The sequence below is a fragment of the Lepisma saccharinum genome, chromosome 10, assembly GCF_977018435.1.
Source record: "Lepisma saccharinum chromosome 10, izLepSacc3.1, whole genome shotgun sequence".
Classification (NCBI taxonomy): domain Eukaryota; kingdom Metazoa; phylum Arthropoda; class Insecta; order Zygentoma; family Lepismatidae; genus Lepisma; species Lepisma saccharinum.
The window spans coordinates 57,125,239-57,149,348 of NC_139238.1; the positions used below are offsets into that span (position 1 = coordinate 57,125,239).

The 24,110-nt window shown below is 37.1% G+C and overlaps 1 protein-coding gene across 1 annotated transcript in view; it reads left to right on the top strand.

Annotated features, from left to right (window-relative positions):
- Positions 1-24,110, top strand: part of LOC145994111 (uncharacterized) — a 113,592-nt gene that overhangs the window by 63,664 nt on the left and 25,818 nt on the right. The window lies entirely within an intron of this gene.

Sequence of the window (24,110 nt, forward strand, 5' to 3'; positions counted from 1 at the left end):
AAGTCTAGGTTGATGTCTTATTTCTATTAGATTATGACATTCATTATCACACCAGTTCCCCCGGAACTCCCCGTTTAGGTCAGTCCCCGTTGTTTTCAGTACAGATTCATCAGCACACAAAGTAAGAAATGAACACTTGTTTTCATCATTTTTGCGACGATAATCAAGAAAGGTATTTTTTAAAGTTTTACCATGAAGAAGTGAACTTCTTGAACCCTTTTGAATTTTGGATGATCAACCGCAATGTAGATTATCAAAAAAACATTATGTGTATTTGTCCCCGCCAGTTGTTGACTGATTGATTGATTTGCTGTTTTAAGTCCACTTAATGCACAGAAAGGCTAATCGGGACTGGACCTACAGTTTAAAGCGGGATCCGAACCACTTGTGCCTCCACCAGATATCGAACCAGATACCCCTTGATTGCAAGGCAACATCGCACTACTGCGCCATCGTGGAGGCCACTCCGCCAGTTGTATACGCAGACATGCATAAGTATATCATGTTCAATACATACAGTACAAGCACGACGAACTCAAAACGTACAAAAGTTTAGTTAGTTTCAATTTTGCAAATGAAAAAGTGGAGGAAATCGTATAAAAATTGTGAAAATATTATAATGTATGTTGAATCGAATATTTGAAAACAAATCTGGAGAAGTAATGCGACATATACATACAAATGCTATTAAATATGTGTGCTGTCAACTTCGCCTTTGAGAGAATTAGGGAAAACCTATGATAAGACGAGCCACTTTTACTTGCACGAATTTACTTCAAACAGTAAGATAACTTTCACACTGAAGCGACAAGCGACATGGGGATTACACATCGAAGCGACAAAATCTAAAGCAAATCATTCACCACGCATACTGAATCAACAGACTGAGGCGACATGAGGCACGATATTAATAAAAATGAACAGGCTGAGGTTTTGTTTAAATACTGAAAGTTGTTTTCCAACGGACACGTGTGACTTGTGGCTTCAGTCTGAATGCTTCCATTTGAACCGAATCGACACAACAAGTTGCACGTGTTGCTTGTACTGGGCCGTTTTCTCAATACCATACATCGTGTCGCCTCGGTCTGTTGTTCCCGCATGCACGGTGAATGGTTTGCTTTAGAATAAAGAAGGCTGTGTAGTTTGTAGCTTCGATCTGAAATCTCCATGTCGATTGGAAGCGAATCGTCAGTAATCAATCGAACCTTTCGAACCGAAGTGACAAAACAAGCTGCATGTGTCTCTGAGACTCGCAGTCGCCATGGCGTGCATTGTGTTGCCTCAGAATATTGATGGCCCACGTCCGGTAAATGCTTGCTTGTCACTTTGGTGCAAGCCTCGCTGTCCGTGTCGCTTCGGTATGAAATCTCCTTAAGAGACATGCTTTTCACCAGAACACCATATACAGATAAACAATCCACATGCTTGTAGCATGATGCAAGTTTTGCAATCGACTGACTTGAGCTGGGTGCCAGTACTTTCTTCGTACCGTTTGTATCTAACAGATTTCTCCTCTCACTCTATGCCCCTTGGAATAGAAACTTGGCTCAATGAATTTGATCCCGATCGAACTGTGCAACCATATGCTTCACAGCTTGCACCCTACTTTCCTGTAAAAGAATTTCCCCTTTAACGCCCATAGCAACGTCAGCGTAACCGGATGCTAGAGGGGAACCAGACGAGTGTCTATGCTCCACAGTAGCTCCACCTTTAACACCGTCTATTACATTACGTATATGCTCCTAAATCTTATTTACGTCTGTTTCATTTATATTGTCATCATCATTTAAATCCTGCAATATATTTAATCTAATTCACAGTTTGATTTGGTAAACTTTCTTATTTCTCTCGTCAGCAAATTTTGCTGTATTAAATTTTAGAACTCTTAGATTTTGTTACTTGCGATATATCACTGAGAATCTTTCTCTTAATTTAGCAATTACTGAACAATGATCACCGGTACAGTGAGCACCTCTATGTGAACGAAATTAATTATACTAGCATGTCTTCTTTTATCAATTAGAATATGATCTCTTAACAAGAGATGCTAGTGGTAACGTTGTCTCGCGTCAATGAAATATAAGTCAGAGTGATCATTTACTGTGTTGCGTTGCATACTTAGAGATTAGATCTTAAGCTCTTTGGCGCAGAAACTAAGACTCCAGATAACATTTATGAGGAAAATTTGATTGTTTTATGATATTTATCAGCACCTAAACGTTGTTGAAATTATTTGCGATACTAATACTTAACCCGCCGTTACTCGTAGGTGAGCGGTGCGCTCACTTTCGTTTTCAAATTCTTGCAATTCGATCTTCATGGAAGTGTGAGAACCAAGCTCTCGTCTACCTTCCTTTCCGAGTATTCCATTCAATATGATACAACAATCCAAGATACGAGTCATCCCTAACGCTTAATGAGCAATCTTTTTTCAGTTGTGTCTGATGTAACAGAGGAGCGAGAAGAAGGGAGCACGGTGCTCACCCGCAAGCAACTGTACTTTCGCCTGGTAATGAGTTACAATAGATTTTATTTGCTTCTTAAATCGAGTAAGTGATGCACTAATATGTGTATTATTCATAAACTTAATATCCATATGTTGCATAAACTTCCTGATCTGAGTCCAACTTAGCAAAGAAAATTATCACAAATACGAATATACGTGTGGTGAGTTCAACGCTCACCAGCGAGTGACGATGTGACATATCCAACCGTTAGTAAAGCCGGGTTAATACAGAGGCAGCATATGCTTAATAAGTATTATAATTTTCTTTATTTCTCTATCCATTTATATGTTAGCTCCTACGATTAAGTAATTTTGAATGCCTCAGTTATGACTCAGGGTAGTAAAGGATATTGCACATCATAAAATAAAAGTAGAATGCTGCCCTCCTTTGCACCACGCCATGAAGGCGTATGGGGGTACGGCGTTAGAGCCCCACATTTCCTTGATCACGGTCGAAGGTGGAGGTGATGTGATCAGCTTCACACCCCAGGCCGCCTATACCCGCCCGAGTTGCCTCCTGGTACTCACTTTTACTGGGTGGGCGCCATAGCCGCTTGAGCACATATCCCAAGTCTCCCTCGCTGGGATAGAACCCGGGTCTTTCTTAAGGTAGTCAGACGTCCTAATGACTTCTTCTTTTAAAGGAAGACCCATAAGCATAATGAACTAATATATAAATTAATCTCGAATTTATTTTTCGTTAAGGACATTCGTGTCCGAACCGGGTTTTGTATCCGGGGCCTTTGGCGTCGTAGCGAGTAGTGTGTTTGGCTATAGGTTGAGGACAAAAATTGTACAAATGAAGAGCTCATGTGATTATACATATTGATTCGGCTATACTTAAAACAATGTCAAGATGTCTATATGAATCAATCGGCCAAGTGTGCACACAGTTAAATCTAAAGAATCCTGAATTCTAGTGTACAAATGAAGAATCATACAGTGTACAAATGAAGAGCTCATATGATTAAACAGCCCGATTTGGCTATACTTAAAACAATGTCAAGATGTCTATATGAATCAATCGGCCAAGTGTGGACACAATTGAATCTAAAGAATCTTGAGCCCTAGTGTACAAATGAAGAAGCCTCAACAGACAGATTTGGCCATGTTTGCAAAGGCTGAATCTGCCAGATTGTTGTCCCATAAGCTTGTCAAAAATATGCCCCTCTTGATATTGTTTTGGCTACATTTAAAACTAATCCAAAAATGCTCATATCCTTATGCTCTACAACTTACAGATCAAAAATACAGGATTACTTGGACAAAGGCAGGCTGCATTTGAAGTTTCATGTTCTTTCTAATCTTTGATCAGTTTCATGCCCCGGCCAGTAATTACTTAGCTCAGAAAATGCATTAATCTGTTAGACAATTTCAAGCGGGAAAATTGATGCATTTCTGAGCTAAGTAATTGCTCTCCCCGGGCAATAAATTATGCACGCCTGGGGGCTTTTATATGCTAGCATGCATGGGATATAATCTACACAGCTAAAAGGGGGCATCAATGATATTTCTGTGTAATTCACTGAAAGGGCATAAAACTTCCATTAATATTTCTGTGTAATAGAGAGAAATTCTTAGTAAAAGAACATTACCATCTTGCATGATAGCATGTATGGTAAAAAAAAGGTAAAGTGTTCCCCTGTGCATAGCACCACGCCATGAAGGCGTATGGGGGGTGTGGGGGTAACGCCCCACACTTTCTTGATCCGGTCGTGAGTGGGGGTGATGTGATCAGCATCACGCCCCTGACCGCCTTTACCCCCCAGGGTTTCCCCCAGGTACCCATTTTTATTCGACGCTGGGTGGGCGCCGGGGCCGCTTCCACCGTTAGAAAAGTTCCCGGATTTGAACCGGCCGGGGATCGAACCCGGGACCTTGAGCATGGTAGTCAGACGCGTTACCGACTGAGCCACCGCGGCCACTGATAGCATGTATGCCTGAGTACAATTCTAAAAAGCTTGTCTCTGATAATATATACACAAGTAAGATATTGAGAATATTCATTGCACAGTTCAAAGTCCAACTTTGACTGTATTTAGCTGATATATAGCTCAGGGCTTTTGGGTCCTATACTCAGTAGAGTGTGGGCATAGTCCCATAGCTTATATGCCTTGTAATCAAAGGCTCCTGGGTTTGAGGCCTCCCTATGGAGAAGTGCTATTCTTGCTGCCTTGTAATCAAGAGGCTCCCAGGTCTGAAACCTGGTAGAATGTGTAGGCCTCCCCTGATGGCAAAGTGTTGGTATTGCTGCCTTGTAATCAAAGGCTTCTGGGTTTGAGGCCTGGTAAGATGTGTGAGATTGAAATACATGTGGCAGAATAATATCCCCACACGTGAGATTTTGAGAATATTCACTGCTAGCTGATATACAGCTGAGGTTTGATACCTGGTAAAGTGTGTTATACAACAGCATAATAGAGCAAAATTATTTTATATTGGGGATCACCAGAGCCTAGTTACTGCTGTTGTCTGGGTATAAAAGCACCAGCTCAGCCACTAACTGCTGTTATAATTGTTTTGGCATTCTATCCATAGTTCTGTTTTTTTAGACCAAGAAATTTTATATAAACAAACAATAAAAATGCCAAACTTGAAATATTGCAATCAATGCAATAAAAATATATCTAGTTCTAATTGGGCTAGGCACCGGCATAATTGTGATCCTAAGAAATGCAGAAAGGCTACTAAATTGTGCCCAAGATGCCATAAAATAATAAGCAAAGCATATTACAATAGGCGTAAGTGTACTTGTTATGTACAGTCATCAATATTGCCCTCACAGCCATCTACATCTGGTCTGAAAAGGAAGCATGAAACACCTGTTAATGCTAGAGCAGCAATGCAGCCATGCTATGCACCTATTCATAGCAGTTTTGCTGGGCAACTTAGTGATTATTGTTTTGTATCAGAACCAAGATGTGACATTAAGAATTTTTTGAACAGTATAAATTCTAATGTGCAGGCAATTCTAAATGCACAAAATGGCTCTTATAAGCTGTCCCTCAAATTGTTTACACAATATAAGAAACCAAATGGCACAAAATTTACACAGCCCCACATAACAGAAACTGTAGCTGTATATTCAAATGCAAATTTAGACAAATTAATAAGAAGTTTGATAGAGCAATTGAATATTAAACACTCTGAATTTGCAGCAAAAGAATCGGGTTGGAGCCTATGTGGATCTTCACACAAGCTCTATGTTAATATTTCTGAATTCAGCCCATTACAAGGATCTACATATCTGCTATTACCTGCCAATATCAAAAACAAAAATGCCGTGGTTAACATAAAAAATAATGATGAGAAATGCTTTTTGTGGTGTATTTTAGCTGCTTTGTTTCCAGTTTTAAGGCATCCTGAGAGAATAAGTTATTATAAACAATATGAACACAATTTTGATGATGCTATGAAGGGCTTAGAATATCCAATGTCTGTTCAGAATATTGATAAATTTGAAAAAAAGGCCAGGGATATCAATGGTAAACAATTATCTATTAATGTTTTTATTTGTTCTACTGGCCGTGGCAATTGCTTGATAGCACCTCTCAGAATCAGTACACTTGATGATGATTCTGCTGTCCCGATTGATCTGCTCTTAATTGAAGGGGATGACACACACCATTACACTCTGATACACAGTCTTGAAGCTTTAGTCAGAAAACAACTAGACAAATCTAAGACAATATTCAAGTTGTGTAGAAGATGTCTGACTGTATTTGATGGTAGAAAAATGGTGAGTGGGGTTCGGGAAGTGAATGCAGAAATTGCTAGAAACAAGTTAATTGAGCATCTGAAATACTGTGGCAACCATAAACCTGTTCATATGCTTATGCCTAACCCAAATGAAAATGCCAAATTCAAAAAATTTGAAGCTTTGTTGGAACACCCAGCATATATAGTCTGTGATTTTGAATCAAACCTCAAACCCCTTGCATTCTGCAGCCCAGATCCTGATTAATCTTCAATTACATCATACCAGTTACATCAACCTTCTAGTTTTTATTATGTTGTTGTACAGGATGGTGTGGTTAGTAAAGAATATTTATACATGGGAGCAGATGCCATAAAAAATGTGCACATAGAATAGAAAATGAGTGCCATGACATAGCATCTAATATCTTATTATAATCAAAACCTATGTTGCCTTTAACAGAGAAACAGATTGAAGATTTCAACAATGCAGAATAATGTCCGGTATTTGATTCTGAATTTTCAGATACAAATATCAAGGTGAAACACCATTCTCATACAGATGGTTAATTCAAAATGGCCCTGTGTAAAAGCTGTAATATTAAGATCCAGAGACCAAAATTTGTCCCTATATTTTGCCATGGTGCATCCAATTATGATTTTCATCATTTGATCAGGTACGAGGGGTTTGACAAGCAGAATTTAAATATTTTAGCAGAAAATGATGAAAAATATATTGCTATTAGCAAGATAATTAAAGTTAATGGTGTTCCCATTCACTTAAGATTTCTTGATTCCTACAGAATTCTGTCTGCTAGCCTGGCTACACTGGCCAGTCAATTATCTGATGATCAATTCAAAATCACAAGTGCTATGTTTCCAAATCAGGACCTGAAATTAATTAGGCGGAAGGGTGTATACCCATATGATTATGTTACAGGTTTTTCTAAATTTGATGAGTGTTCTCTGCCACCACAACAAGAGTTCTACAGCAAACTCAGAGCATCTGGAATCACTGATGAAGATTATCACCATGCCCAGTTGATGTGGAACAATTTAAAATGCCAGACATTTGGTGATTATCTTAAGGCATATTTAAAACTTGATGTTACTCTCTTAGCTGATATACTTCATTCATTTAGAAAATCATCGATGGAAAATTATAAACTGGATCCAATGTATTTCTACAGTGCTCCAGGCCTAGCATGGTCTGCAATGTTTTTAAACACTAAAATGCAGTTGGATCTGATCCAGGATCAGGACATGTATCTGTTTATGGAACAATGTATAAGAGGAGGCATGGTGCAATGTTCTCAGAGATATGCCAGAGCAAATAACAAGTATATTCTCAATTATGATCCAGCCCTGCCATCAAATTTTATACTTTATGTAGATGCCAATAGCCTCTATGGTTATGCTATGATGGATAAACTGCCATATGCAGGGCTTGAGTGGGTTGAAGGTTTCAATATTGAAGATCTTCAGGATTTTGATGACAGTGACTATGGTCTATTCTTAGAGGTTGATCTGACAATTCCTGAAGATTTACACAACAAATTTTCTGATCTGCCCCCAATTCCTGAGGTTAAGTGTTCACCTGGATCTAAACAGAAGAAGCTAATGATGACTCTCGAGCCAAAACAGGATTATGTCATATATTACAAAAACCTCCAGTTCCTGATGAATCATGGTGTTCAAGTGACCAAAGTTGGCAAAGTTTTGAGATTCAGGTACTCAAGATGGTTGAAGCCATATATTGATACAAACACAGAGCTTCGAACATCTGCAGTGAGCAAATTTGATAAAACTTTGTTTAAATTGATGGTAAATTCAGTGTATGGCAAAACCATAGAAAATGTCAGAAAACATACTGATGTTAAATTAATTACTGACCCCAGCCTGAGCAAAAAATTGATAGCAAAGCCTAATGCAATTATAGAAGAATTTATGATGAAAATATGGCACTCTTCAACATGAAAAAAACAAAGATTAAGTTTGATAAGCCTATTTATGTAGGGGCTGTGATATTAGAATTGGCGAAATTACACATGTTAAAATTGTATTACAATGTGTTCAAGCCTATTTATGGTGATTGTGTAAAACTGATGTACATGGACACAGATAGCTTTATTCTTGATATTCAGACAGAAGATGTTTATCAAGATATGTCACAGCCTGTATTGCTTGAATATTTTGATACCAGTGAACATACAAAGATTCAACCCCACAACAAAAAGGTGCCTGGCAAGTTAAAAGATGAGACACTTGGTGATGTTATTGTGGCATTTGCTGGGTTAAGGGCCAAGATGTACAGTTTTGAAACATGTAGTGGTGCTGTTGCCAAATAGGCCAAGGGCATTGGCAGAGTAACTGTGGACAAAGAGCTCCAATTTAAAGATTACAAAAATTGTCTCAAATCACAGAGTTCAATCAGAACATCAGAATGCAGAATTCAGAGTGAGGATCACTTGTTGACTACAATCATGTGGCATACATACTCTACCATGGGGTCATTGTGATTTGAAAAATGGTAATCAATGCCCAATTACAGAGCATGATTTGAAATAAATAAACATGCCTATGAACTTATTTGGGTTCAAAAAGCAGGCTATTATGGACCTGCCAACACCAGCACCCTCTTCTGATATAATATCCAAACTAAGTGCTTTGTTAATTATTCATCTGAACAGCATACTTACAGATTTTGATGATAAAACAGATAAAACATTGTACATATTTAACAATAATTTAAATCATTACCAATTACCTGTAGGTGGTCAATTACAATTTATTACAACCCCCGAGGGTAATGTCAAGATTTCAATAGGCAAAAATATTTACAGGATAAAGCACTCAAACATGATTTCTGGCACTGTATATACTGTTTCTGCTGGTGACTGCTTATATATTGAGGTCCCGGGATCCTATGACAAGCTTATACCTTTTTTTATAGAATTAAGAATTAGATATTCAATAATAAATAACCACTAAACAAAAATGCCTAATGATATATTTGGCCATACAAGACATGAAGATCACAGTGATGAGATTCTGATGCTTGATGTCAGAGTCAAAAAATTAAGAAGTGATTTACAAGCATTACAAACCACACTCAATGCCAGTCTTCAACTAGAAATTACAAATTTACAATCACAATGCATGGACCCTCTTCTTAAAATTGATTCAGAACTCAAATTGCTGCTTCAAAAATATACTGACTTGGCCACATTGGATAATTTTCAAAGTTTAGAGGAGGCTGTAGCAGCTCTTCAAGCCAAATTTAAGACTCAGGCCACCAACTCTGAGCAACTGAAACAACAATTAGAAGAACAGATTAATAATGTCCAGACACAGCTCCAAACAATTGTCAAAAGCATAAAATCACAAGAAGATGTTGATCTAGTGATTTCCACTCTAAAGGAACAGATTCAATCACTACAGATTCCTAATCTGGGCCCCTTGAACAATGCCATAGCCGAGGTTAAAGAAAAAATTGAGACACTTGAAAATTTTGTGAACAACTTGCCATCTTCTGATGCTTTGAGTGCTATAACTCGGAGTGTTGCCAACATCAAGCTGCAACTTGAAACATATGAAGATTTTGGAAAAATTCAGAGTACCATAACTCATCTTGAGGGTACAATAGCAGCAGTGCAAAGTGATTTGACAAATGTACAAGAATCTCTAGAATCCCGCTTGCCTGGTATTGTAGATACCCTTGCCAGTGTCCAGCAACAGATCACAAAACTTGAAAACCTCAACACTGAATCTGAGCTATCTCATTTTCATCACTTGATCGATGATATCCAAACAAAGCTTGAAATTTTACAACAATCAACACCCACTCAGGCAGACATAACCCTGCTCCAAGATGCTATGCGTGGTGTGTTTGATGCTTCTGAATTAAATGATGTGAAATTGGCACTTGAATCTTTGCAGAATACTGTATCAAATCTGCCTACATCACAGGAACTTAAAAATATTAAGAGAGCAGTGAATCGCATATTGAAATCAGAAGATATCAAGAATATCCAGACAGAGATTAAACAACTTACTCAGACTGTGGCCACTCTACCAACTAATGAAGATATTAATGAACTGCATGCCCTGTTTGAGGATATCAGAAGACAAGTCCATGATCTTACTGCTCAAAATTCAAAATTGGCAGTTGTTGAAAATTTACATCAAATTGTAGCTAATATCAAGCAACAGCTAGGGACCATGGAATCCAATCAAGCAAATGCTCTGTCTGTTTTTGCCACCCAGCTACAAGAAATTGTGCAACAATACAAGAAACTTGTTGTGGACATAAAGATCAAGCCAGGCCATGATGATGTTGTTAGGACTATCAATGAGCACCTTGAATCTGTAACAAGTAGATTGCTTACAGCAGAAAAAGAAATAACTGGCATAATCGAGAATCCTAAACATACAGTAATTCTTGAATTGTACAGTATCCCCAACAAAGAATATGATTCACCATTTACACCAGGTGGCAAAATATATATGCTGTCCCCTGCACAATTTTATTACCAATTTTTTGTTGGGGGCACACTTAGACCAATCAAGATCAAATATTGGCTACAACCACAGGCACACCACTACCCTACCTTATCAATAACTAATGCTGACAACAAAGCAAAAATCACCAGTGTAGAGTTAGAGGATTTTACAGACCCCAATACATTAGAAACATCTTATGCTGAAGATGATGGCTGTCTGGAATTTAATATACAAATAGGGGACATACTGTATTTAGAAAATCCTGTAGTATCAGCTGCTGAACATCATATAGTTGCAATATTCTTGTTTATATACTATGTCCAGACATAATTATAAGAGACTGCCAGTGGTTACAAAAGGCATAGATGATTCATGGCAGTGTGACTTGGTTGAGATGGCAAGTGGACAGCTGAAAAACTTAGACAAGATCAACAAGGGCTACAAGTATCTACTCACTGTCATAGATACATTTTCAAAATTTGCCTGGGCTGTGCCACTCAAATCCAAGACTGGAAAATGTGTTACAGAAGCCTTCAGGACAATCATCAATCAGAGTGGAAGATCACCGCGCTATTTGCAAACAGATAATGGCAAAGAATTCTATAATTCGGTGTTCCAACAATTTATTAAAAGCCAGTCAATACAACATTACTCGAGTTACAGTAATCTCAAGGCCTCAATTGTAGAAAGATTCAACAAAACCCAAAAAAATCATATGTATAAACAATTTACACTTCAAGGTAATTATAAATGGCTTAATATTCTTCCAGAACTTCTACATAAATATAACAACTCGGTCCATTCCACAATCAACATGAAACCCTCTGAGGTAACTTCATCTGATGAGCAAAAATTGATCAGCACTGTTTATTATCCTAGATACTAGCCAACAACAAGAAAAGCCAAAAACAAAGGTGGGTGATCAAGTAAGAATCAGCAAATATAAGCACTTATTCAAACGAGGCTTTACCAGAAACTGGAGCACTGAATTATTTACAGTGGTTCAAGTTAAACCTGGGACCCGATACACATATATAATAAAAGATCACCGAGGAGAAATTCTCAAAGGCAATTTTTATGAAGAAGAACTCAGCAAAACTAAGGAGCCTGACACATATCTCATAGAAAAAATCATCCGCAGAAAAGGCAACAAGATACTTGTCAAATGGCTAGGACTCCCAGAACACAGCTGGATCGAGGCAGACAATGAACACCTGGGATGTTATAAAAAGGCTGCCAGAGCCTGAACAGCAGAATAAGAGAAATGGAATGCTGCTGCCTGATAATATTAGATGTCTTATTATTGGGCCATCGGCTTGTGGTAAAACTACACTAATGATTGATAATTTTTTATTGGCACCCAACTGGTTAGACTGGAAAAACAGGCATTTGTATGTCTTCTCTAAGAGCTTGGAACAATTAAAATATCAGCAGCTGATGAAGCTATATGATGGACTGGATATTGCCACTTTTGAAGCAGATGTTAAGCCACTCCATGAATGTCTTGATAACTCTGTTGTTGTGTTTGATGACATTATACTGGATAATCAAAACAAGGTTAGAAATTTTTTTACACAGGGCCGGCACAAAAATATAGATTGCTTCTACCTGGCACAGACTTTTTTCAAAAATACCGAAGCAGCTGATCCGAGACAACAGCAATTTTATATGTGTGTTTCATCAAGATCATACCAACCTCAAACACATACATGATGAATATGTAGGTGGGGACTTGAGCTACAATGATTTTTCCAAATTTTGCAGTAGGTGCTGGAATCAGGACAGTTATGGGTTTGTCACAATTGATATGACAAGGAAACCCAATAGTGGCAAATACAGAAATAAAATCAACAATTTTCTAGACATTGAAACATATATAAATAACCATGAAAAGGTCAATCATTGATGATCTTAAATTAAGAGATTATCTTGTAACAAGATTTAAGGGATGGAAATCAGAGAACCGAGGAATCTATGAAAAACACAAGCAAACAGAACAACCTATTATTGATGCTATTAGTGAATTAGGTAAAAATATCAAAACTGTTACAGAGCAAAATCAAAATTTGATCACAGAGCTTGTACCTGTAGCTGCTAGGAACATATTAGATTATCCAATCACCCCACTTTCTAGTATTCATATACCTAGTCCTGTTGCTCCTCGAAGAATTGAAGCTACTCAGCATCCTATTGAATTGGGTCTTCTTGCTCAAAAATATTTAAGCACACCTAAAGACAACAAAGATGAGGTATTTGGCCTATATGCTGACACAGAGCGTGATGGTAGCATCATACATAGAATTGGCAATTTTAGGGTAACATTTATGGGAGATGATCTAATTGTATATTCAGAATCTCATCTTGGAGAAAGAGGTGGTTTTGTTAAGTACCCTGACACACCTAGATTGTGGGAACTGATGACTAGGAAAAGGCCTGGCAGCTATACAGATCAAGATTATGATCATTAAAAAGAAATATTAATAAAATCAGATGCTCTGTACCAGAACAATGATCCAACACAAAAAAGAGTCAAGTCTAGCAGTGGATCAAAATACAACAACTTAATCAAACCCATATGGTCACAGATCAAGACAGGTAGTGGGATCAAACAATACAACACCCTGCCTAAAGAATTTGTGTGGGTTGATGATGTCAGGAAACTTGTAGATAGGTTGCTGGTGATAGCTGGGGAGGAAAATGCTGGCAACCACAATTTTTACAATGAAAAGGTTGGAATTATGGACATGATAAGCACCAAATTGTCTAATTTTATAGTGAATGACTTAAGGGGATTGGATATCTTATAAAAATTATTAATACTCTACCCCCAAATTTTGGAATATCTCTGAGGGTCGGGGGCTGGTTAATGACATCATAAACAAGCTGCCATTTGAACTACACATTCCAGGCAATCAATATTGTGGTCCAGGCACAAAACTAGATCATAGATTAAACAGAGGTGATCCTGGTGTTAATCCCCTAGATGCTGCTTGCAGAGACCATGACATAGCATACAACACACATTCTGATCTTGATAGGCGACATGTTGCAGACAAAAAATTAGAAGAGGCTGCATTTGGTAGATTTGTAAGCAAAGATGCTTCTTTAAGTGAAAGAATAGCAGCATTGAGGAGCACCATAGCTATGAACACCAAACAAAAACTGGGGTGGGGGTTGTGAATATATATATAATAAACCTAGGATGAAGGCCAAGGGTGTTATGTATCAGATACCTTATGCAGGTCTTAAATCTCTTAAAACTATTGATAGTCTTTTAACCAAAAAGCAGCGCAAGAAAAAAAATTCTTGTATTGCCAAGGGCCATGGTATGAAATTGTTACTTAGTACCCCCCAATTAAAAAAAATACAGCAAATCTAGAAAAAAATCACATGTGGGTGGCTTCATATTTACTATCCCGGCCATCTTAGCAGCTTTGGGGGCTGTTGGGAGCTTGGCTGGGGGATCAGCTGCTATAGCAATAACAGTAATAGATGCCAAGAAGAATAAGGCAGAATTAGATGAAATAAAGCGCCATAATCTGGCCATGGAGAAACAAGGCAAAGGTGTTAAAAGAGCCATGAATAAGTTTAAAAAAAACAAGAGCCGCTTACAAACCAAGATATTGAAGCTTTAATCAAGCCACTGGGCATCAAAAATTTTAGAGGTGTGTACATGTCTGATTCTTTGCCAGAACAACCACTCAACAAAGAGTGTGGCATAGTTAATTTGGATAAGTACAAAAATCAGGGCACTCAGTGGATCTGTTATCTTAAATATTTAAAAAATGAGGCATTTGTGTTTGATTCATTTGGAGGTGTTCCACCTGAAAATTTAGTAAAATATCTAAAATCAACTAATCTTTATTACAATAATGCCCGTGTTCAAAATTTCAAAGATGTTAATTGTGGACATCTGTGTTTATCTGTTCTTAGATATCTGTCTCAAATAAATAAACCATCAATTGAAGATTTTCAAAAGGCCCTGTGGTATCTGAAACATCATGGGGGTATTCCATCTCACCAGCCAAAATTCAATATTGAAACTTAGATTACATGATGATATAGTGTATCCCAAAACAATAGCTCTCAGAGCATTTTATGGCATGTACTTGATCCCTAATATTACACACCACAACAACACAATTGCAGTTGGTGATCAAAAAATTGTCATCACTTCAGGGCAGTATAATCTGTCCACTCTAAATGCTCAATTAGCCAGAGGTATAGTGTTAACTCAAAATTCTGTCACTCACAGAGTAGAGATTGTGTCTGCTACAGAAACAGTGGAGCTGGGTACTATAGGAGAACTGTTGGGCTTTGAGAACAACACAAAACTTGAACCAGCCATCAAACACACTGCTATTAATATACCTAAATTCTTAGCCATAGAAACTCTGAATATTCACTGTAATGTGGCCGAGGGTATGATCACCAAATCAAATGGCATAGGCACTCACAAACAAACTGGCATCATTGAAACATTCAAACCTAACACTGAATTAATGGAGCCCATCATCTACACTCCATCACCAACATTATATTTTCCTGTGTGCCATAATAGAATAGATTACATTGAGTTGATGGTCACTAATGAAAAAGAATAATTAGTTGATTTTGCTGGAGCCACAACAACTGCAATCATAGAGATTAATATTTAAATAAAAATACATACAAAAAAATGGAAAATATTGAGAGTTATGAGCTACAATCATTCCCCCCAAACAGGAGGACCTTTGCAAATTTAAATCAACCCAACACAGAGATTGAGGTTGATCTTGATGTAGGGGATGGCTTTATACACCCCCACAGAGCAGATCTATACATCAAGTTTGATGTTGTAAAGCTCGATGGTACAGATTATCCGGCAAATTCAAATATAAGATTGGTAGACAATTTTGTGCCACATCTGTTCTCTGAAATTGAGATCAGAAAACATGGTATTGTTATAAACAGAGTAGATTACCCTGGCATTACCTCCACAGCTTTGGCCACAATAAAATTATCCAAGACCGAGGCATCATACTACAAAATAGGTGGATTTGAGGCTGGTGATAAGATAATATCTAAAAGCCACACAGTATTGTTTCCTATGCGCCTGTTGCCAGGATTCTTCTCAGATTACAAATATATTATGTGGAAGGGTGGTTTAAGAATTTCATTTAGAAGAGCTGCCAATGATAATAATGCTTTGAAGAGGTACAGTACATTAAACTCTACAGGGGAAGCTCTGCCTAATACCCTACATGATGAGGGCAAGTGCCTTATTCAGACTATGGAGCTAAGAATCCCGGTTGTTGAATATGAGGCCAGCTATGCTCTTAAATACAAAGCAGATATCCTAAAAAATCCACAGGTGCCTTTACAATTTTATACATATCAATGTGTGCAGAAGCCTGCCACTGGTACCTATTATGAATTTGATGCTACAAACTCATTCTCCAGTATACAATATGACATGCCAGATTTTGTGGTGGTACTGTTTCAGACTGGAAGAAACAATAATCAGGAAAAAAATTCAAGTAAATTTGATAACTGCAACATCAACAACATATATCTTAAAAATGGCAGAAATGAGGTGTTTCCTAGAGAAAATTATAATTTAGACATGTCCAAGGATGATTTCCTTAAATTATATGAAGGATTTACAGCATACGAAAGGGTCACTACTGGCAATACTGACATGTATTACACACCAGATGAAATCAAAGCACAGAGACCCATGTTTGTCATCAACACCTCAAAAAGGAAAGAAGTTGTGGTTAATGACAGGACAAACATTAAAATTATCTGTGAATTCCATGATACACTCCCTGATGACACTATATGTAGTGTTATTCTTATAGGTGAAAAATCATATGTTTATGATGTAAAAAATGAGAGAGTCACAGAGCAATTCTAGAAGGCCTCTGCATATTACCGGACCGGAAGCAAATATAAGTGGGTGTGGGTGGGTGAGGGTGGCTTTTATGAGCATTTTTGGCTTAGTTTTAAATGTAGCCAAAACAATATCAAGAGGGGCATATTTTTGACAAGGTTATGGGACAACAATCTGGCAGATTCAGCCTTTGCAAACATGGCCAAATCTGTCTGTTGAGGCTTCTTCATTTGTACACTAGGGCTCAAGATCCTTTAGATTCAACTGTGTCCACACTTGGCCGATTGATTCATATAGACATCTTGACATTGTTTTAAGTATAGCCAAATCGGGCTGTTTAATCATATGAGCTCTTTATTTGTACACTGTATGATTCTTCATTTGTACACTAGGATTCAGGATTCTTTAGATTTAACTGTGTGCACACTTGGCCGATTGATTCATATAGACATCTTGACATTGTTTTAAGTATAGCCGAATCAATCTCTTTAATCACATGAGCTCTTCATTTGTACAATTTTTGTCCTCATCCTATAGCCAAACACACTACTGTAGCGCATTTCTCTAACCACTCTGCCACGGAGGTCGACAACAACAGAGCTACCGCGGTAATACACATAATGCTACAAAAAAAATGTTGCTTCGCAGTGGCGGATCGTGGTCTGACTTTATGGGTGTGCACTTCAGACTCGTGTCCAGAAGAAGTGTTATCAACTCTCTCAAATACTCGCACCCGATTATGTGTACATAATGATGCTAAATGTATTGGCAACCAAAGTTATGAGGAGCACCTTTTACTGAAAATGAAGCTATGTGAGAGTTTTATTTCATGTAAAATATCCAAAATATTAATATAAGTATTTATATAAATTGGAAATACTTCGGTGAACGTTCCGTCGATCACGAGAGGAGCCATGTTATTGGGTAATTAAACATTCGATAACCTGACAAAATTACTATAAACGCAGAAATATCGATCTGTAATATTCAATATTATTGTCAATATGCAAGATATTTATTAAAAATTTTCTCCTTCGCTCCACTGATAATAGTGAACAAGAATAATAACATTTGCATACATCAAACAGCAGGGCCAGGCGACTATCCTGGGCGCCAAAACGAGGATCCTCCTTGATTAGAGGCAAAACCTAACCGTGGCTATTTGTTTCTTTGTTTGAGTTTATGTTTTAGGTCCTCTTTATGCACAGAATAGCAAATAGAGACGACCTACAGCTTAAAGTGGGATACCAACCACTATGCGCCTCCATCGTCCGTGGAAACTTGTTTTAAAAATAGTTGGATTTATTTTTGACATGAATTAATTGAAGTTACTGCTGAATAACTTAATAAGTATATTGCAAGATCATGTAGCAATTTAAGCTGAGATTATTGTTGTTTTGATGTCATTATGTAGGTATTAATTAAACATATGCCTACAATAAACATGTTCTTGAACAGTATTAAAGTATTTTTAAAATATGGCTATTACTTTTCGTCATTAAAACCGTAAATATATAACATGGTTATGATTCATATTGGAGGAAGGTGGAAAGTAAGGAACGCCAAAGTTCCACCTCGCACTGGTGAATTTTTTTTCTCGAGCCACTCCTGCAAACAAGGAAGCATATCCAAGGACCACATGCAGAACTGCAGAACATCTGTTGTAATCTATCTAGCAGTTACATCTAATGACCGACAGAAACAAGCGAAATCAAGAGAATTATAAATATTAAAGAAAATAACTGTACTCACTCAGTCTACCTCACACTGCTCTCTTCGTACTTCAAACTTTTATTTCCCTTCCGCCGTATCCGTATTATTACTGCAGTCGCTGCACGCTTTGTAGCTAACTTCCCTCCAAAAATTCAACAACGTTAAATATTACGTCTGTACTTTCGCTATGTACAGTTTTTCCCTTCATTTTGAAAGCAAACACTTTCCACTGAAACGGGAACGAGCTTTTGACAGTGCAACGTTTTTGCAACGTATGAGCATGCACAGCTACCTGATCCACGGTTCACCTGCGCGGGTTGATAATTCGACTACAGCGCCACAAGGTTAGTTTATTTTGTCCAAGATACACTAAGCAAAGACAATACAAGACATTGATTAAAGTACGCGTTTCGCTTTCAGTTGCCCCTCCCCCAACTTCCGTCCTCTCTCCTTTATTGCCCCTCTCATGCTCGGAACAGTGTGCGCGCGAAGATACCATAGAAATTCTCTATTCCAAAAAAAAAAAAAAAAATATATATATATAAAAAAAATCCTCGATTTGTACGACGATGTGTGGAACGTCTCTAATCCGCTACAGGATCTGAAGCCCATAATACCGCCTTCTAGAAAAGCGAATCCCTTCTCTTTTCTTGCGTGCTGGAAACAGCGGCAAACGAGCACAGGTGCGACTTGTGTTCCGAGCGAACGTATCTCAGCGGCAGGCACTGGTAATACAAAGCCGATGAAGGGATTGGGCTTTGTGACGAGCTCAATAGTTACAATGTTGTGTTATGTTGAGTTACGATGAGTTTCTAATGTGAATTTATGAACGTACGTGTTGTGTTATGTTGAGTTATGATGAGTTTTTAATGTGAATTTATGAACGTACGTGTTCAAAATGAAAAAAATGACTATCAAATATAGTAAACAGTTTGTAAAAAGTTATGTACCATGTCTAAGTTAAGAATACAAGAAATATTAATATTGGAATCTACTTTTGTGTTGATAAAAATGTGTAGGTTTCAATAATTTGGATACGCAGTTTTCAGGATTCGAATTAGTAAGTGTTTAGCTATACGTTTTTCTTAATAATATAGTTAAATAATGACAGATAATGGGAAAAGATCAACACGAAAAAGACACACGATTGATGAAAGCTTGATTTCTGACAATGTGGAAATCAATCTTGAAAATATAGGTTGTTGTAAGGATCCAGATAATAATGCTAAGTGTATAACTTGTCGCAAATGTGGAAAGTTATATCTCTATAAATGCCTACAGTTAGCAGCGTTACATTCCAGTACTTCTGGTACATTTGGACAGTACTTGTGCAAAGTATGGGATCCGATGTTTGGCCAGAATGGGACTGAACACAATAAAGATACTAATTTTAAAAATTATTGGAGACAATAATTCATAAAATGGATGACGTTCGGTGGCAGTTTAAGAGCAGATGAAACAGTAGCTTACACACAGCCAAGCGCAGATGAAACAGCTTACAGACAGCTAAGCGCAGATGAAACAGCTTACAGACAGCCAAGCGCATATGAAACAGCAGCTTACAGATAGCCAAGCGCAGATGAGACAGCAGCTTATAGACAGCCAAGTGCAGATGAAAAAGCAGCTAACAGACAGTCAAGCGCAAATAAAACAGCTTACAGACAGCCAAACGCAGATGAAACAGCAGCTTACAGACAGCCAAGATCAGATGAAACAACAGTTTACAGAAAGTCAAGCTCAGATGAAACAGCAGTTCACAGAAAACCAAGAGCAGATGAAACAGCAACTCACTGATCAAATGAAAAAGTTTTCTGAAAGTCAGGAGTTAATAACAGCGACTCTTTCAGAAAGTTTCAATCAATCTCTTGTTACTTTTCGCGCTGAACTCCGAGAAGAAATAAAACAGGTGGCTGTTGCTTGCAAAACAAATACTAACGCCCTTAAAAATGATGCTAAAGAGGAATTAAGTGGTGTGCAGTCTAACATAGAATCACTTATTGCAAAGACTTCTTCTCATCAGGAACATCTTGTCTAACTAACGTCACAAGCGGAAGAACAAGTCTGCAATATAAGTGCTGTTAAAATTACACTAAATGAACAACAAGTATCTATTTCTCGCTTAGAAGATGAGATTGGTGATATTAAAACTAGAATAGTGCACATTAGTAGAACAAAAGTGTTAGCTCCTGAGAATGATAAAGCACCAACCGTTGATAAAATATCTGACGTGTCTGAAGCCACTCAAGTCGATGTAAATTCTCAAACTGCACAAACTACTCGAATAACAGGTTTAACTAGAAACCATGTTAAGAGAAATAAGAAATTTGTTTCAGCATGGCTTTGTACCACGTAGATCGGTATTGACCAATCTCTCCGATATTACCAATTTTATTAGTTCAACATTGGACGAAGGAGGTCAGGTTGACGTAATATATACCGACTTTTGCAATGCGTTCGACTTGGTTAACCACGATATTCTATTAAGTAAATTAGCATGCTTCAATATTTCTGAACCGCTGCGTCAACTGTTCGCTTCCTATTTGCAGAACCGTAAGCAGTACGTAACGTATAAAGGCCACACATCCGACGAGATAAGAGTCACCTCAGGAGTACCTCAGGGGTCTAACCTTGGGCCACTTCTTTTCACATTACTTATTAAAGATTTGCCGGATTCATTTGAAAACTCACACAAATTGCTGTTTGCAGATGACCTGAAATTTTACAGGAAAATAAGCAAACAAGATGACACTGTGCAACTTCAAAATGATGTTACAAAGTTAGAAACGTGGACATAAATCAATGATTTAACACTAAATATCAGTAAATGCCATTATGTAATATATACTCGAAAGAAAAACCCAGTTGAATTTCAGTATCAAATATATAACAATACTCTAGCAAGAAATTTTACAGTCAAGGATTTAGAATTTATTTTTGATTCAAATCTTACTTTTAATAAACACGTAGAACAAATAATTAGTGAAGCGTTCAAGAACCTTGGGTTTATTCTTAGAATGGGGAGGGATTTCAAGAGTATAGAGACACTAAAAGTTTTGTATTATTCATATGTAAGACCCAAACTCGAATATGCATCTGTTATATGGAATACAGACACAGCAAAGTACAGTGTAGCAATTGAAAGAGTACAATCGAGATTTCTTAGATTTTTAAAATACAAATTTCAGAAAGTTTACCCCACATTTGAACACTACGACAACCTAATATATGAATGTCGGTTTACAAAGCTGTTTCACAGAAGGAGGTTACATGAAATAGTATTCTTGTGGGAATTGTTAAATCACGAAATAGATGCTGAACATCTACTCTGCCAGATTAATTTTCGAATCCCGTCGTCGAAAACTAGACTAAAGAATGAAGTTTTTTTTTATAAAGAAGGCTAGATCCGAAATTAAAAAGAAATCTCCATTGTGGAGAATGTGCACCAGTTACAATAACTTGCAAATCAAGAATAACACCATTGACATCTTTCTATGAACCTAAGGGACTTCAGTAAAGCCACTATTAACACAATGGCCTACGTTTAAACACGTAAGTTCGTATTTAAATTGTGTGATAAAGTGTATATACATAAAATATATATATATATATATATATATATATATATATATATACAGGGTGACTGGTAATTACATGTATTCCCTGAACGGGGTTAAAGTAGAGACAATTTGCAATAAATTTGACCATATGATACCCTGTCCGAAAATTAATAGTTTTCGAGATAATCGAATTTCTTTTGTTTTTTTAAAAAAATGACAATTTTCCACATAAAAACATGAATTGAGAAAAAACTGCTAATTGTATGGAACTTATTTCAGCGTTTTCTGATAGCTAACAAATAAGTGGTTCGTTGAAAAAAAAAAGTTTTTCCTAAATAACAATCACATGTAAGTAACGGGTGGGTCTAAACTTACAAGTGATGTTAAAAAAATGCACTCTTAGTTTACTTGGCAACGTATTAATAACAAAAATGGTATGACACGAAGCGTACAAATTACTTTAATTACTTCCTTGTGTCATCTCATATCCAACAAGGTACAAATGTTGCTAACATTCACATTTGTGTACAAGAAATAATACTTCATTCATCTTCATGTGAATGGAATCAATGAACAATACAATTAAAGAACATTACACGTCTTGCTCAAAGTGGTCACCTACGTTACGAATGCAGGCACGCAGGTTTTTACGGAAATTTGGTCTCTTAACGAGTGATGTGATGGTGTCCTTGATGTGCTGACCAGCTGTTGAGATCCTCTCCCTGAGCTCCTCTTGCGAGTTTACCTATATATATGTTGTGTTATGTTGAGTTATGATGAGTTTGTAATGTGAATTTATGAACGTACGTGTTCAAAATGAAAAAATGACTATGGAATATAGTAAACAGTTTGTAAGAGTTATGTACCATGTCTAAGTTAAGAATACAAGAAATATTAATATTGGAATCTAGTTTTATGTTGATAGAAATGTGTAGTTTTCAGCTTCGGAACTTTTCATGTCTTGAGGACGATAGTATCCAGTGAATAAGTACAATAAAAATTAATTGCATTGCAGAATTATTTGGGTGTGCACGTGTAAATGTGCGAATAGACAGAAGTCGCTACTGGTTGCATGTGTCATGAAAGGTGAAGAGAAAAGTGTATTTTTCAAGTAAAACATAATAAGAATACTTACTACTGGGTTGTAACGATCATCTTGACTTGAAATTGTTTCAATATAAAACAAAAGAGTCGGTAACTACATAAAGTCCTACAAATCGACTATTCGTTCGGACACTGGCCCAAGTTTCCATCTTTCCTGGCACACTGAGTTTGTGGGTGAGAAAAAACAATTTATGTTGTCCTTTTTACTAAAGCATAAAGTTACCAACACAAATTACTGACGTTCGATACCCGCTGGAGGCACATAGTGGTTTGGATCCCACTTTTAACTGTAGGCCCATTTCCGATTAGCCTTCTGTGGACAAGGTGGACTTAAAACACCAAATAAGTCAATCAAAACAACCAACTGACCTTCAGAACTTCAGTTAGCTAGTTGATAAAATATTTTCCACCTGGCTATGCGCCGAGTCTGCAATCATGTGTTAAGCAGTCAGTGTCACCCAATTTTATCTTCTATCAGAATACAAAGCTCCAAGCAGCACTTGATCAAAAAAAGAAATATTCATTGAATTCTATCATATTTATATTGTATTTAACAAACCATTAAAAGTGCAGATAATGAATTTGTAAAATTAGTTTTCTTTCACGGAATTATCTGCAACTCAGCACACACGAAAGAAATGAGATCAAGTGTAATACAAAATTTACTAATCAAGAAGGTCAATGTAACTTCCACCAATTTTTTGACACAAATAATTATTCTGCATATCCTAAATAACTCTCTAACATTTTAAATTTTAAAACCTGAAGGTATATGGCTGCAGTAACACAAGCCTTCCCATCTACCCCTATCATGGACAACATCAATCCTTGCCGATTTATTTTATGTAAATCTAAACGTTATCCGTACATCTTCGTTTTGTCCTTCCTACTGATTTCTTACCATCAGGTTTCACAACAAGAATCCTGAAAACTCTTCTTTCCTCTGCCATTCCTGCCGCGTGACCTGCTCACCTGAGTCGTCTTGCTTTAATTCTAATAATATCTGGACATGAATACATATTATGCAGCCCTCTGTCTCCTCATCCCTTTTAGGAGCAAATATTTTCCTAAGGATGTCTTTTTAAAATACTCTTAATTTATGTTCCTCTTTTAATGTAAGATACCCTGTTTATGCATAGATTATTCTCTGTCTGAG